General features: G+C 44.2%; 1 protein-coding gene across 2 annotated transcripts in view; it reads right to left on the bottom strand.

The window, feature by feature from the left end:
* The window catches only part of TIPE1 (TNF alpha induced protein 8 like 1), a 315,379-nt gene that overhangs the window by 130,492 nt on the left and 172,015 nt on the right, over positions 1-12,872 (bottom strand). The window contains exon 1 of one of the 2 annotated variants that reach the window (XM_085638462.1): positions 6,993-7,011. The exons of the other annotated variant lie outside the window; for it this stretch is intronic. The gene's annotated coding sequence lies outside the window, so the exon portion shown is untranslated. Of the gene's footprint in view, positions 1-6,992; positions 7,012-12,872 lie in introns of those variants that run through there. 2 annotated transcript variants of the gene reach the window in all.

Genomic DNA, 12,872 nt, shown 5'->3' on the forward strand with positions numbered 1-12,872 from the left:
GTGTCTCTTTCTCGCACACGTTCTCCTTCTTCCCCTGTCTCCTCTTTTCTTTGCAAAAGAGGGGAATTTAAGTGCACATTCTGAAAGCAGAAATGGTGAGTTCTTTGACTCTGAACCGGTATAGACCGTCTTGAAGATGCCCAAACGAATGACTTCCCCGGTGCATGAAAATGGTTCACTCCTCCACCCTTGACATGTGTGATCCCTTCTGACAGGTCTGTGATTTTTCGTCAATAGCGCATTGCATGCTGGAAGTTGCAGTCTTGTTTATTGTCTTATAAAACCAGCACTACAAGTCCCACAATGCAACGAAAACCCCAGGATTGGAGCTGCTAGATGAGCACAAACCTGGGAACCTTGGAAGCTATGAATGGGTTGATCTTTGCTTTCTTTTAGGTGCTCTTCCTCTTCCTCAGGATGAAAAACGTGTTAACTTTATTTTGCGGCTAGTACTTTATGCGACTAACACCATACTTATTGGAGATATCAATATCTGGACAGATTGTCCTTCATCTGTTGATGAGTCTATTTTAGCGACTTTCGTTTCTGCCTTGAACTCTATGCGCCTTGTTTATGGTCCCACTCACGCGATTGGCCACGCGGGATCAGATCTATACATTCCACAGGGACTGAATCTTGCCTCTTTCTTGGACACGGCCGCCATTTTGTTTTGCATTTCTAGATTTCTAGTTTAACTGCTTATTGAAGCCTCAAAGGCCAGCCTTCCTTCCAGAGTCAAGCCTGAACTTGACTCTAGCAGGTCCAGAACATGCCACGTGACGAGGCTCCTACAATTTTCACTGAAAAGTGAGCTAGCGTGGAATCCACGCATGAATGTATTAATGTTTTAACACCCGAGTCCCTCTCAAACATGGGGTTACTAGAAGATGCCTATCCTCGGCTCCTTGATGTTTCACGGATTTGCCAGGAATCAAGCGTGGAGCATCAGTGGTGCAGAAACACTGACGGCCTTCTCAAACACTACAACACGCACTCTGACCGCCTAATAGAAGTCAGTTTTACTTGTTGTTGGCAAGTATTTCCAAAACCACTTGTGCTCTTTGGCTATGCTATCAGGGAGATTTTTGCAATCTCCATGGAGTTTTCTGATCCTCTTTGTTGCAAATTCACCTTGATAATTTCTGCAGTGATCTTGAAATGTTTTTTACGAATAAAATCACGAAAATTCAAGATCTTCGGTCTTCCTCTCCCTAGAAGATCTGCCTCGCCCTGCATGTTCTCTGTCCCTTCACTGATCTCATGGTCTAATGGTGGCCTGCTCTCTTTGGAAGAGGAGTGTTAATCCCATCAAAGGCTGGTTCATCACTGGTACTGTCACTTCTTTCCCAGCTTCAAAAGGTCACTTCAGCGTGGTCCCTTTGATCAAGCGCACCCTGAATGCTCTTCCTCTTACTTTATGCAGGCTAGGATGGTCCTTCCTTTGAAGAAACCCAATGTGGTCTCCAATGTGCTATTGAACGCTTCTCTCACCTCGCTCTTCCATTTAAACTCTTCCATTTTGCTAAAAGAAGGAATTTCATAGATCTGACGATGCAAATCAGCAACTCTACATCTGCCTCTCGTCAGTCTGTCCCCGGGTGTCTGCCGGCTGTGACTTCATGGAGACATTTTTCTTCTTAAAGTTAAATGCGGACAACACGGAGGTCCTTCCGTTACGCAGACAACCCTCTGCGTGGTCTTCGACCTCGAGGCTGGAGGTTTCGGGCTCAACATCTGTGCCATTCAGCGTAGTTTGTAATATTGGGTCATTGTAGACAAAGTTCTTGTAAGGCAAGCGGTCGGTGATATAAGCAACAATCTCTTCCTGTATGGTTGGTTGTCAGAATATTGCTGACACAAATATTGTCTGGCATAAATATAGTCTACAGAATGTCGCTCCATAGTTTGCAGATTTGCTATAACTAACTCTACTGTGCTGATATTTTCATAAATGATATGTATCACACAATATTTTTGTCAGACAATATTTAGTGCACAATGTTCTGGTACCGTACGTCAATGAGTAGATTACGCAGAGGCTCTTCTGTCGGGTCTCCGAAAAGGTCTAAAGACTTGTATGTGGAATATTAAAAACTCAGCAGCCGTCTTCTTTCTTAAGAGTCCATCAGTCAATATCTAGCAAACTCTTCGGCTTTCAGTCCATAAACAGATTATTCATAATCTATGTTCACGATTCTCGTATTATGTCCCTAATTGCGATCTCTGGATCGTTTGCCCTGACCCTTTTGAGGCTTGAAAGGCAACTACTCCGTGTGCAGATATCCTCCTTGTGAAAGAGCAAAATGCCGTCACTCATAGTGACATTAGCCAATGGATGAAGTGGGCAGACCCCTGCCCCATGCTGAGTGCTGCGGTGGGTGGAAGAGAAATGTGAATGACGCAACAACTGGCCAATGGACGAAGGGTGGTGCCGAAAGCCCTTATATCTAAGTATATTATAGGTAAAAATCCAATTTAGTAAAATCGAAGGGTCTTGTTAATGCCAGACCTAAACAAGGAGGTGGTCGACTGGGGTGTGGGGAAGGATACAAATGATGGTAGGGGAAAAGGAGACAGCCATGGCGTAGACTGGAAATCAGATGCCAGGCATGGTACCATGGCCAGAGCGCCCTTAGTTTGCCCATTGCCAGGCCCTAGGGCAGCAACAGACTCTGAGTAAGTGGGTGGTCCTCGTGGCTAACATTGACGTAAGCTATGTAGCTAAGAAGTCTAGGATCCAATGTTTATTAGGTAAAGCACTAAGAGGCCACCTCTAGGCGCTTAAACGTACATTGGTGTGCAGAAGATTCGGTCTCTGTGCGTAAATTCCCTTCAAAACATGCTGACCCGGGGTGTACAAGATGGCAGCAGCCTACTGTACCCCATACAAAGCGTGTGCCTGTGTAGCACGTCGTCAGTTGAGATGGACAGCTACCCACCTATCTCACACTTTGCACATGGTACCCCAAACACCCTTCTAAAAAAGCGCCAGATGTTAAACAGAAACGGAGCCCACTTGGTATTCACAGATGCGAGTACTTATGAATTGTTTTTAATGGGATTGTTTACAGCCCGCTCTTTTCCTCCTTCTAGCTGGGAATCAGCGATATTCTTCCGCGCCGCACAACAAAGCCCCTTCCCGCCCACCCCGGCGCCTTCGAGCTGTGCCCAGTCCATCTGCTGAAAGATAATTGTATTATCTGTGAGAAAGTGTCTGCCCGTCCCCGCCATTAACGATGCTGCCGCTAATTTCGGTGTTTCATTGGCCTGACCTTCATTTTCACAGCAGTAATTGCGGCGCTTCTATTCTCCTCGAGTCCACATACTTTTTTTTATTTTTTTTCTCCATATTTTAGCCTCCTGCTGCTGGCTGTTTTGCACCACCACAAAGCCCTGGATAGCAACTGTAATTAGGATTAAAATTAACCATCATTTTAAGCAGCTGTAGTCTTACAGGGGCGGGGCAGGTTAACCCTTACACAAAATGGCCGCCCTTAAGCAAAATGGCTGCTAACAGAGGGCCGCCTGTCCTGCAGGAAACACAGGAAATTTCATGACAAGCCTGGTGCTTGGAAAGACTTGTAGAGTTGGGGTGCAGTCGGTGGTGTCTTTCAGGCAGAGTGTGTCCTTGCCATACCGGCTTTTCTGAAGCGCTGCTTTGGCTAATGGGCAGTCCGTTTTTGGTGTAGCACCTTGTATAGATGTTGTTCGCCGAGACTCGCTTGTCCACCGTTTGGCTTCTACCTCCGAATGGTATAAGCGGGGAAATAAACTCTGGCCTGTGTTTATTTAATTTCCTTTTGGATGGCGGGAGACGATTGAGCCGCCCAGGCGGCGGATCCGGTTAGCCTGCTGGGCCATGATTACTGCCTGCCTGACGCGGGATGTCACGCTGGGTCCATTTGACACTTATGCTGTCAGCGCTGATGTATCGAAATTGAAGTGGGGTGGGGGGGCAGTCCATTATATTCAGCAAGGTTGGCGATCCAGGGAGCCTTGTCAAACGAAGCACAGTCTGTGACGGTAGACAATAGGTGCGCGCACAATGCGGAGCCTACGAAAGCGGCTTTTACGGCACTGGGCTCAGAATAAGTGATTTTCAAAGCCGTCATTATCAATAGGAGTGTCTGTCCATCTAGCTATCTATAGCATCTATTTGTCTGTCCGTCTCTCTGTCTTTTCAGCCACTTAGATATCCATTCTGAGTAGCTTATACCATCTAAAACCTTCTTCTTTTCAAACCAATCAGTCTGGCATGCTGGCCTTGAGTTTACATTATTTCCTCACCTCATAGCGCCATGAAATCCCATATGTTGTGTGTGCTCGTTTGCAAAAAACATCATGAGATAGCCTGTTAACCTTTCACGCTATTCGATCTTTTATCGAGCTATCCACAGTAGGTAGATTAACTCGTTTCTGGTTATCCTATCAAGCTTGTCTGCCTTATCTATTCAGCTTTTATATTGTACCCAACTATCTATCGTATTTAAAGTCTAGCAGGCCTTAATGCTATTCTATGTACGTTCATACAGTGCTGTCTGGTTTGGACATACCGACAGACTAGACTACCACCAGTGCTTAATTTGAGCCGGTGGTTGCCGGTGCTCGGCATTGGCACTTAATTGTCAACGACGGCGATTCTGACAGTCTACCACAAGGTGGCGCTGTCTCAGATGACCACAACAACAGTCAATTATTAATTCAATATACATTAAACATGACTATTACCTGCCGCCCAAGCCATTCTTATAGCTTTGGGGGCCTGGAATAGTCTGAATTTTCACACTTGTAGGAGTGTGATGGTTATTATTTGTGTTGTTACTATAACTGGCAGTGCTGGCAGGGGGCAATGTACAGTGCAAGCTGCAGTGGTCACCTGACGAGAGCCCTGGCACTTATTTATTTACAAGTTAAGCACTGGCAACCACAGACGGTGAGGTCTGTAGTAGAAGAGCATAACCGAATTTCACAAAGCGGTCATCTTGCCAAGTCCAAAATGAAGAAGGACGCAGATCGTAGAAGGCAAGCTAAAAGATCAGATATTGTTTTGGGTTACTGAGTTATTGTAAAACAAATTTAAGAAAGGAAAATAAATCCTTTGTTTCATACAGAGCCTTTGCAAGCTATGCAGGTAAAAGGAACTCTGGTTTCTGCAGCATCTCCAAGTAAGTCCGTCACCAGGAATGTTTCACACTTCCAGCAAATAATCACTCAAAATGATGAACCAGGAATGTCCTTCGCGGGTGACGTACAGAACAGAAATAATAAACAAGCATTTACAATGCAATGGTCTCGGCATTGGTAAAGTTAGAGCTATTGACATTGCTCATGACATTATTTTTGTTTATGTTTTTGTTTTTAAAACATTTAAAGAAACGGCATTGTCATGAGCAATGCCAATAGCTCTAACTTTAAGAATGCCGAGACCGTTGCATTGTAAATGCTTGTTAGTTGGAATCAAACAGTTTAGTCAAAACATGCAAATAAATGCTATGTGCAGCGCTACCAGCAATATATACCAAAGTTGCGACCTGCCTAAACCCCCCAGTCATGACACTCAGTGTTTTAAGTTCACACATACGTATTTGCAAACCAATACATCTGGGTGGAGATAGACTGCTTCACCAAAGCCATGTTACTTTCTATGTGCGTTCAAATTCCAGTACGCCTCTTGTATTAGTCCAGTGTAGCCACACCAGATACAACTGCACTATAGGCGACACATGATGTCCATTCCAACAACGTATTCCATCCAAGATCAAGCACACAGATACCCAGTAGCGCGGTCAAAGGTTCCTTACCCTGCAATTTTGTTGCGGAGCTTCTTACTGGGGATGATGGCGATTTCCTCGCACACTCGCTTGTTGGTGTGGAAGTCATTGCCCAGCCGGGTGTAGTACTTCTCGATGATGACCCGGGCGGCCTTTTTCACGGTCTTAGTCCTCACTAAACTCGTGGAAATTCAAGTGAAAGTATTGAGATGCGGCTATCTGTGCAACCGAGCTGCCCGATACCCTTACTGGGGCAGGCACGTGTTACGGACATTACGAGGATATCACTCACGTGTGGTTTTAGAAAATAAGAACTCAATATATTATTAAGCAAAATAGCCCTGTTTTAATGTAAGAGTCCACAAGAAATGATCACACTGTCTAAAAGTCAAACATTCGCAAGAGGTTCAATTTAAACATTACCAAGATTGCCAAATAAACCATATATTGCAGTATATGGCGCTGAAGAGGAGGCGCATGGGACATCCGTCACAAAACCAGTAAATGGAACAGTCATTTAGGTACAGGCATAAGTCCACAAACCCAGTACTTATTTTTATTATCAATGTAACCACCGGGGCTAAGGGATACATTGCAAAACAAATCAATGTAATGACGACCAAATCAACATACACGAAAAATTAAAGCACCGACTGTATTTCTCACAATAAATAGGACGAACGGCACCATAAAAAATAAATATAGACCAACATTCACTGTCCCAAATTGAGTGTAGATGATTTCACTCACAGAACGACAATGAAACTGGAAAAACACTAACACACCCATTTGAAAACAAACCGGAGCACAAAAAAAAAAAAAAAAAAAAACACCGGACATCAGACCGCTCACTTCCGCACGGGTACCCAAGGTAGAGAGAGGGTCACAGGTTATAGGTACCAAGCTCACCAACCACTCGATCAAATCATATCACTGTTAACGGGAGATTATCCTACAGAACTGGCACCAGGATTTTCGACACGTTTACTTTCCTGTCATTTTCCGAAAGAAGAACGGGTCTCTTCTCATTCATAACCACGAGGAGGAGATTTCCCCTCGGGGCATATACGCCCAGCATTAGTTTCAAGCACTACATTCCCATATTGAGTTGTCATAGGCGCATTGAAGCGATCGTGGTGTATTTAGGCACTGTGTCGCACACAGTCTCAGCCGTGTGCCTCCCTCCCTAATTCCCCTGAACCCCCACGCATGGGATCTCACCTGTATATCCCAGCAGAGCTGCCAATATGACCAGCAGGACCCCCAGGGATGTGCTGGGAATGAGGGGCCTGGCTCTGGAGGAGCTGTATGACGTCACTGCCAGCAGGAGGGAGCCTGGAAGAACAGCAAAGACAGTCATGATGCAGTGATAAATAAAACACGCCTGCCAGGTTCCCTCTTTAGGAGGGAATCTGGAAACAGACTGGCAGACATGAAATGATAACTTGCACTCACACCAGCCCCTCTCCCATCTGGAGAAGAGCCGGAGACACACAAAAGACATCCGTGACAAACACACACCTGTTCCTTTTAGATCTCCCCAGCACGGCAGTTAACCCAGGAAACACCGGTTCACTTTATTATTCTACTGATGATCGGTTACAGGTGAGGTACTGCGAGAAAGCGCCCTTCATGGCTGTATTCAGATATGAGCTGAGCTATAGGGGACCCAAGTCTTCCCGAGACGCTTCTGCCTCAGAAGGCCGGTAGAGCTGAAACAGTCGCGAAGATAGCATGTTACGGACTCCCGCCAGCTCTACCAGGACCCGGCTCCCGTAAACCCAGGGCTTTAAGTGGGCAGGGCCTCACCGGTGCCGAGTCCCGGCAGTGTATTTAAATGGGGCCCTATGGGGCTCGATTATGCGCCTTGCGCAGGTGGTCCGTTTTTACCGGACTGTAAGGGGGCCCATCGACGTGCGCGTGCTCACTTCTCACTAGCAGAGAAGTTACGGCATCACGTAATGCCAGATAAGCGTTGATGGGGAAGGTAAATCCTTTTAAAAAGTAAAATTTTCGCTTAAGATTTCCCTTTTCTTTCTGAAACACGGGAATAATATTATTCACAAGCCACAGTTGCTGCTCATGTATCTTATGCAACTAACAGCCATTGACAAAGCCAATAGTCCTGACTTGTAGGTATGAGGTTACTTGTTGCATCATACATCTCGATGCAATAACAGAAAAAGCAAAATACAAGTTGGGCGGCACACAATGTTTAGCACAGATTTTTCGCCTACGTGTTTTAGGCCACTCCCTTAAATTACACTGGCCTCGCCCCTCTAAGAAACCCCCCCCCCACCCCACCAGTTTTTTCAATCCAGTTAAAGCGCTGCGTAACCCCGTCGTAATCGGTTTTCTTGGGCCTCAGAAAACAACAACACCCAAATGATACCTAAACAACTTATCTAAACAGAGCCCAGGACCCTCAATCCACACAGCGCTTGCTGACCTCAATTGGATTTTAGCGCCATTTAAACGAAGCAGTATGGGTCCTACCTGCAGAGATGGACAGGATTCCAATGGAATAGTGAAGGGGCTCCGGTGCCTTCCCTGGCTCCGGCATCCTGCGGCTGGAGTAGACCTGGAGCGAGTCTTGAGGGCGGGCTGAATCCGCAGTGATTCTGTTTTGAATCCGCAGTGAGTCCGGAGTCTGGGTTGATGAGCCTGGAGTGTGGGGGCCGATCCCGGAGTAAGTCCGTAGTGTGCGCTGAATCCGGAGTGGCGAACGCAGACCGTGAACGATTTATATACTTAAAACAAGGAGATCAGGTGAGGGAGCAACGCCGGGACACCACCGCCTTTCTCCGAGGCACAGCAGAAAATGCCTCGGAGAAAGGGAGTGTCCTTTTCGGATTGGGGGGCGTGTTTTGCTGTTGTCTCCTCCCTGAGACTTCTCGCAAAAAACACGCCCCCCGATCCGAAAAGGACGGGGCTTCAACGGAGTGACTGGACCTCTTCTCCAGTGGCTGGCCAGCATTTAAGAGGCCAGCCAATGGAGAACAGGAGAGAAGAGGGGCGGGTGCAAGCCCCTCTTCTCAAAGTCACTCAAACTCATTAAATCTCGGAGCGAGACTGCGCAAGCGCAGCCTTTCGCAGCCGAGACCTAAAAATCCCCTGAACGATGAATGAATTCTAAAGCAAAGGAAAGAGGAAGATGGTAAAGAAGAACAAAGTCCCACTAGGAACATGCGCAGACCACAACGACTAATAGAAGAAATGCAAATGATAGTTACTGAATAATTAGATTTAAATTTCACATTAATTATTCATTCCAATTATTAATTTAATTTTCTTTTCTTTCGAAAGTGGGGGAAGATGTAATGTTGTGTGAAAGAATGCTGCAAACACAAGGAGATGATGGACGGAGCGCTGAAACATTTCAGACACTCACCCCCAATCACAGATCTGGGTTGAATCCATCATTGTTCTTTAGCTCACTTCGCCACCCCAGTTCAGACCCAGCTATATGCAAATCAGTCTTGAACCTGTTCCTCATGGGAACAGTCCAGCCCGAACTGCCAAGCCAGGTCTTCCCTGGACTGAAAAAAGTATCCTGGGACAGGTTTTGGGATAACACCCCTCATCAGTCAGGCTAGCTTCAATCCAGGGCAAAGTGAGCAAGGTACCCACGTCTGGGCAGTCAAGCATCTTTTAAGTCAGGGAGTCCAATCTGGAATGTGGGGGCATGGAGGAGTATAGCGGACACAAAGAGTAGCAAGCTATCTCTTAAGGATAATACATTAATGACAAACCAGATGCGGCTGTCACTCAGTTTTTGACACTATCGAGCGGTTATGTTTTACTTCAGATGCCTAGGTATTCCATTGTATTTAGTTAGCTGTTCTATATTACATCTTTCAATAGTCTCTGTTGTCTCGTTAGCTATTCTTCACTTATCTACTGCAATTCTCTATTTGACCTGTTTACCAATCCTACCTTGCCTATCTTGTTTTCTTAACTACCCAGCTAGTCTATCTGTCAGAGCTTATGCCGTGAGCTTTTTCTAATTTATTCAGCTGTCTTTTCGCATTTTAACCGGTTTTAATATTGTTTTTTATGTAGCTATCTCTCTTGTCTTATCTGTCTACCAACAAGCCACTGTACTAAAATGTGTGGTAATACAAAAACCCTCCCCTTCTTATCAGTTCTGCTGTCCTCACTATGAGAGCAGTCATGGAAGTAGATTTATGGTAAGTGCTTTAAGGCACTAAGCCTGTCTAATGTAGAATTTAATGCAATAGTGACTATATTTCATAATAAAATATGTACTTCCATTACTGTAACTTTTCAACAGTGTTTGTGTTTTTGTGGGTATGTACTTATCCATCACAGGGGTGACATGGATTCAGAAGAATTGTAGTTTCTGTCTTTACTTCTTGCAAGACGATGGCGGATTTCTTTTAACTTGTATGTTTCTATGAGATTTTGTGTCATTATGCTACTTGATAAATGTCTGCACAGTTCTACAAACCAGTATTTCATTTTGTAGTCCACTTCCAACATAAAGCAAATGACTTACACATCATAAAATAATACACCAACACTAAGTACTCAATCATAAACACACTTAAATACCCAAATGTTGATATATCTGGCAACATGCAAAAAAGAAGCAGAGAACTCTGGGTAATTCTCAAGTTTAGGTGGAAAGCAGCTCCTGTATGGAGCACTCTCAACACCAGCGACACTCTAGATCTGCTCACCTCAAATGTCTGTTTTTCTATCAAAATCTTTAAGCATAGGATTAGCACAGTGCCATCCACGCCGAGATAGAAAAGGACAAAGTCTTTTGCCATTTGTACAGCAAAGTCTTTAAGCATAGGACTAGCACAGTGCTGTCCTTGCCGAGCTGTAAAATGACAAAAGCCAATTACCACTCCAGGCACAGTATTACAGCTTTGAGTTGGTAAAATAAAGTGCTCCATACAGGAGCTGCTTTCCACCTAAACTTGAGAATTACCCAGAGTTCTCTGCTTCTTTTTTGCATAATTTATTCGTCACTCTATGCCTGAAAGGGTATTTCTTTGACTTATACTGGGTGCTCCCTTGTGTCTGGACAAAGCTATACCTCTCTGAAGAGCTCTAATTAGAGCGAAACACTGTGTCAGGGGTTGCTTTTACTCATTTCAGGTTGGCTTGATTGGTATTTTACCAACTCAAAGCTGTAATACTGTGCCTGGAGTGGTAATTGGCTTTTGTCATTTTACAGCTCGGCAAGGACAGCACTGTGCTAGTCCTATGCTTAAAGACTTTGCTGTACAAATGGCAAAAGACTTTGTCCTTTTCTATCTCGGCGTGGATGGCACTGTGCTAATCCTATGCTTAAAGATTTTGATAGAAAAACAGACATTTGAGGTGAGCAGATCTAGAGTGTCGCTGGTGTTGAGAGTGCTCCATACAGGAGCTGCTTTCCAACTAAACTTGAGAATTACCCAGAGTTCTCTGCTTCTTTTTTGCATAATTTATTCGTCACTCTATGCCTGAAAGGGTATTTCTTTGACATATCTGGCAACATGTCTATGTTTCTGTCTATGTCTATGGGTATTCAACATCTTAGATTACATTATTTTAATTTTTAAACCTCGGCAGAACACCTGAGACTGGCTTCATAATACTGAAACATTTTTTTTGTTGGCTTTCCAAATGTTAATGCTGTAATTTTACCTGAGCCTCAAATCTCAAGTGTTATCTATGTTGTGGTTTACTTAATATGGTGTTTGCATGATGCGGGATTGTCACTGTGCCACATATCACCGGATTGTGGATTGAAATCTTCCACAGTTTGGTCTCAGTGCGCCGGTTCGTGGTTAGGAAACTGGATTCCAATTTTTTTCCTGGTGCCACAATGTAGGATAGGGGACCAATTTATACTACAGTAGTTTATTCTAATTTGATATTTTCTAGAAGTTTGCACTGTAGCGCTTTATAAGTTCTATTAAACCAAAAGGAACTGAGTTTGACGTGGATTTGTGACCAATGTACAAAACCCTCCACTCTGTGATAGTAGGGGATGACACGACACAGTTTCGATTTTCAGGTAACGAAGGATTGATTACATTGTTGAACGTATCTATTAATTACAGTGTTGAAAGTATCTTTATTAATGATTCGAGAAGTCTAGCGGATACCTCTGACACGGTGTCAAAGTGCTTTTCGACTCGTAGCCCGCTGCTCCGCAGGTTGTGCTAGGTTGGTAGGAAGGACGATGGATTGGAGTGCGAATATACTAGTCAAACTGCACCGTGTTAGGTGGTAAACGCGCTATAGACCATCCTCCCACCACGTAACCCTGTAAATCTTTAAGCGTGATTGACTTAAAATGAGAACCCAATCACCCAGGACAATTGTACAGCATTTTAAATTTACTTTTTGATTTTTATGTGGATCCTGTTTTATTGTATTTATTTTTTTAGATGTAAAATTTCTCATTGGTGGTATTTTTCTGCATTATGTGGCAGGACACTTTTCCTTAGGTTAATGAATATTACTCATGGCCTACTTAAGTTATATATATATTTGTGATTTTGTTAACTATAAAAGAAGCATAAAGTATACAAATACAGTTAAAAAGGATTATATTTAGCAGCTGTTTCCCAGACTGTTCGTAAAATAGAGGGCATTAATATGTTATGTTCCTGCTTGTTGCTAGGTGCTGTTTAGAAGTTAAATATATTCCTGTATCACACAGGTTTGGATACAGGGCGGTTTTCTAAACCTGTGATGCTCAGTTTCTAGTCAGCCAGCATGCTTCTCAGACACAGGGTCAGTTACACCTGTAATGCTAATAACAGTAATCTAGAATTAGAACCCTCTTAACAATAACAGAAGTTGCCCTTGTTTTTGGTTAGAAAAGGGGGATCCCAGAAATGTTGGCTCATTAATGGAGGTCAAGAACATGTTTGCTTTTGCTCTCTTGGGCAATGTGTAGGGATAGCCCTGTGTATACTGCTCACTACTGTACCCTGCATGTCCCTTGCAGGAGAATACAAAGGAACCGCGCCTCAAGATAAAGAACCCCATTCGAAGCCCATTCCGTCCAGACTGAGGGTCAAAAGACACTTTGCACTTGATTCGGGATTATAACTGGCGCGTGAATTCCGC

Source organism: Triturus cristatus, chromosome 12, assembly GCF_964204655.1.
Source record: "Triturus cristatus chromosome 12, aTriCri1.1, whole genome shotgun sequence".
Taxonomy (NCBI): domain Eukaryota; kingdom Metazoa; phylum Chordata; class Amphibia; order Caudata; family Salamandridae; genus Triturus; species Triturus cristatus.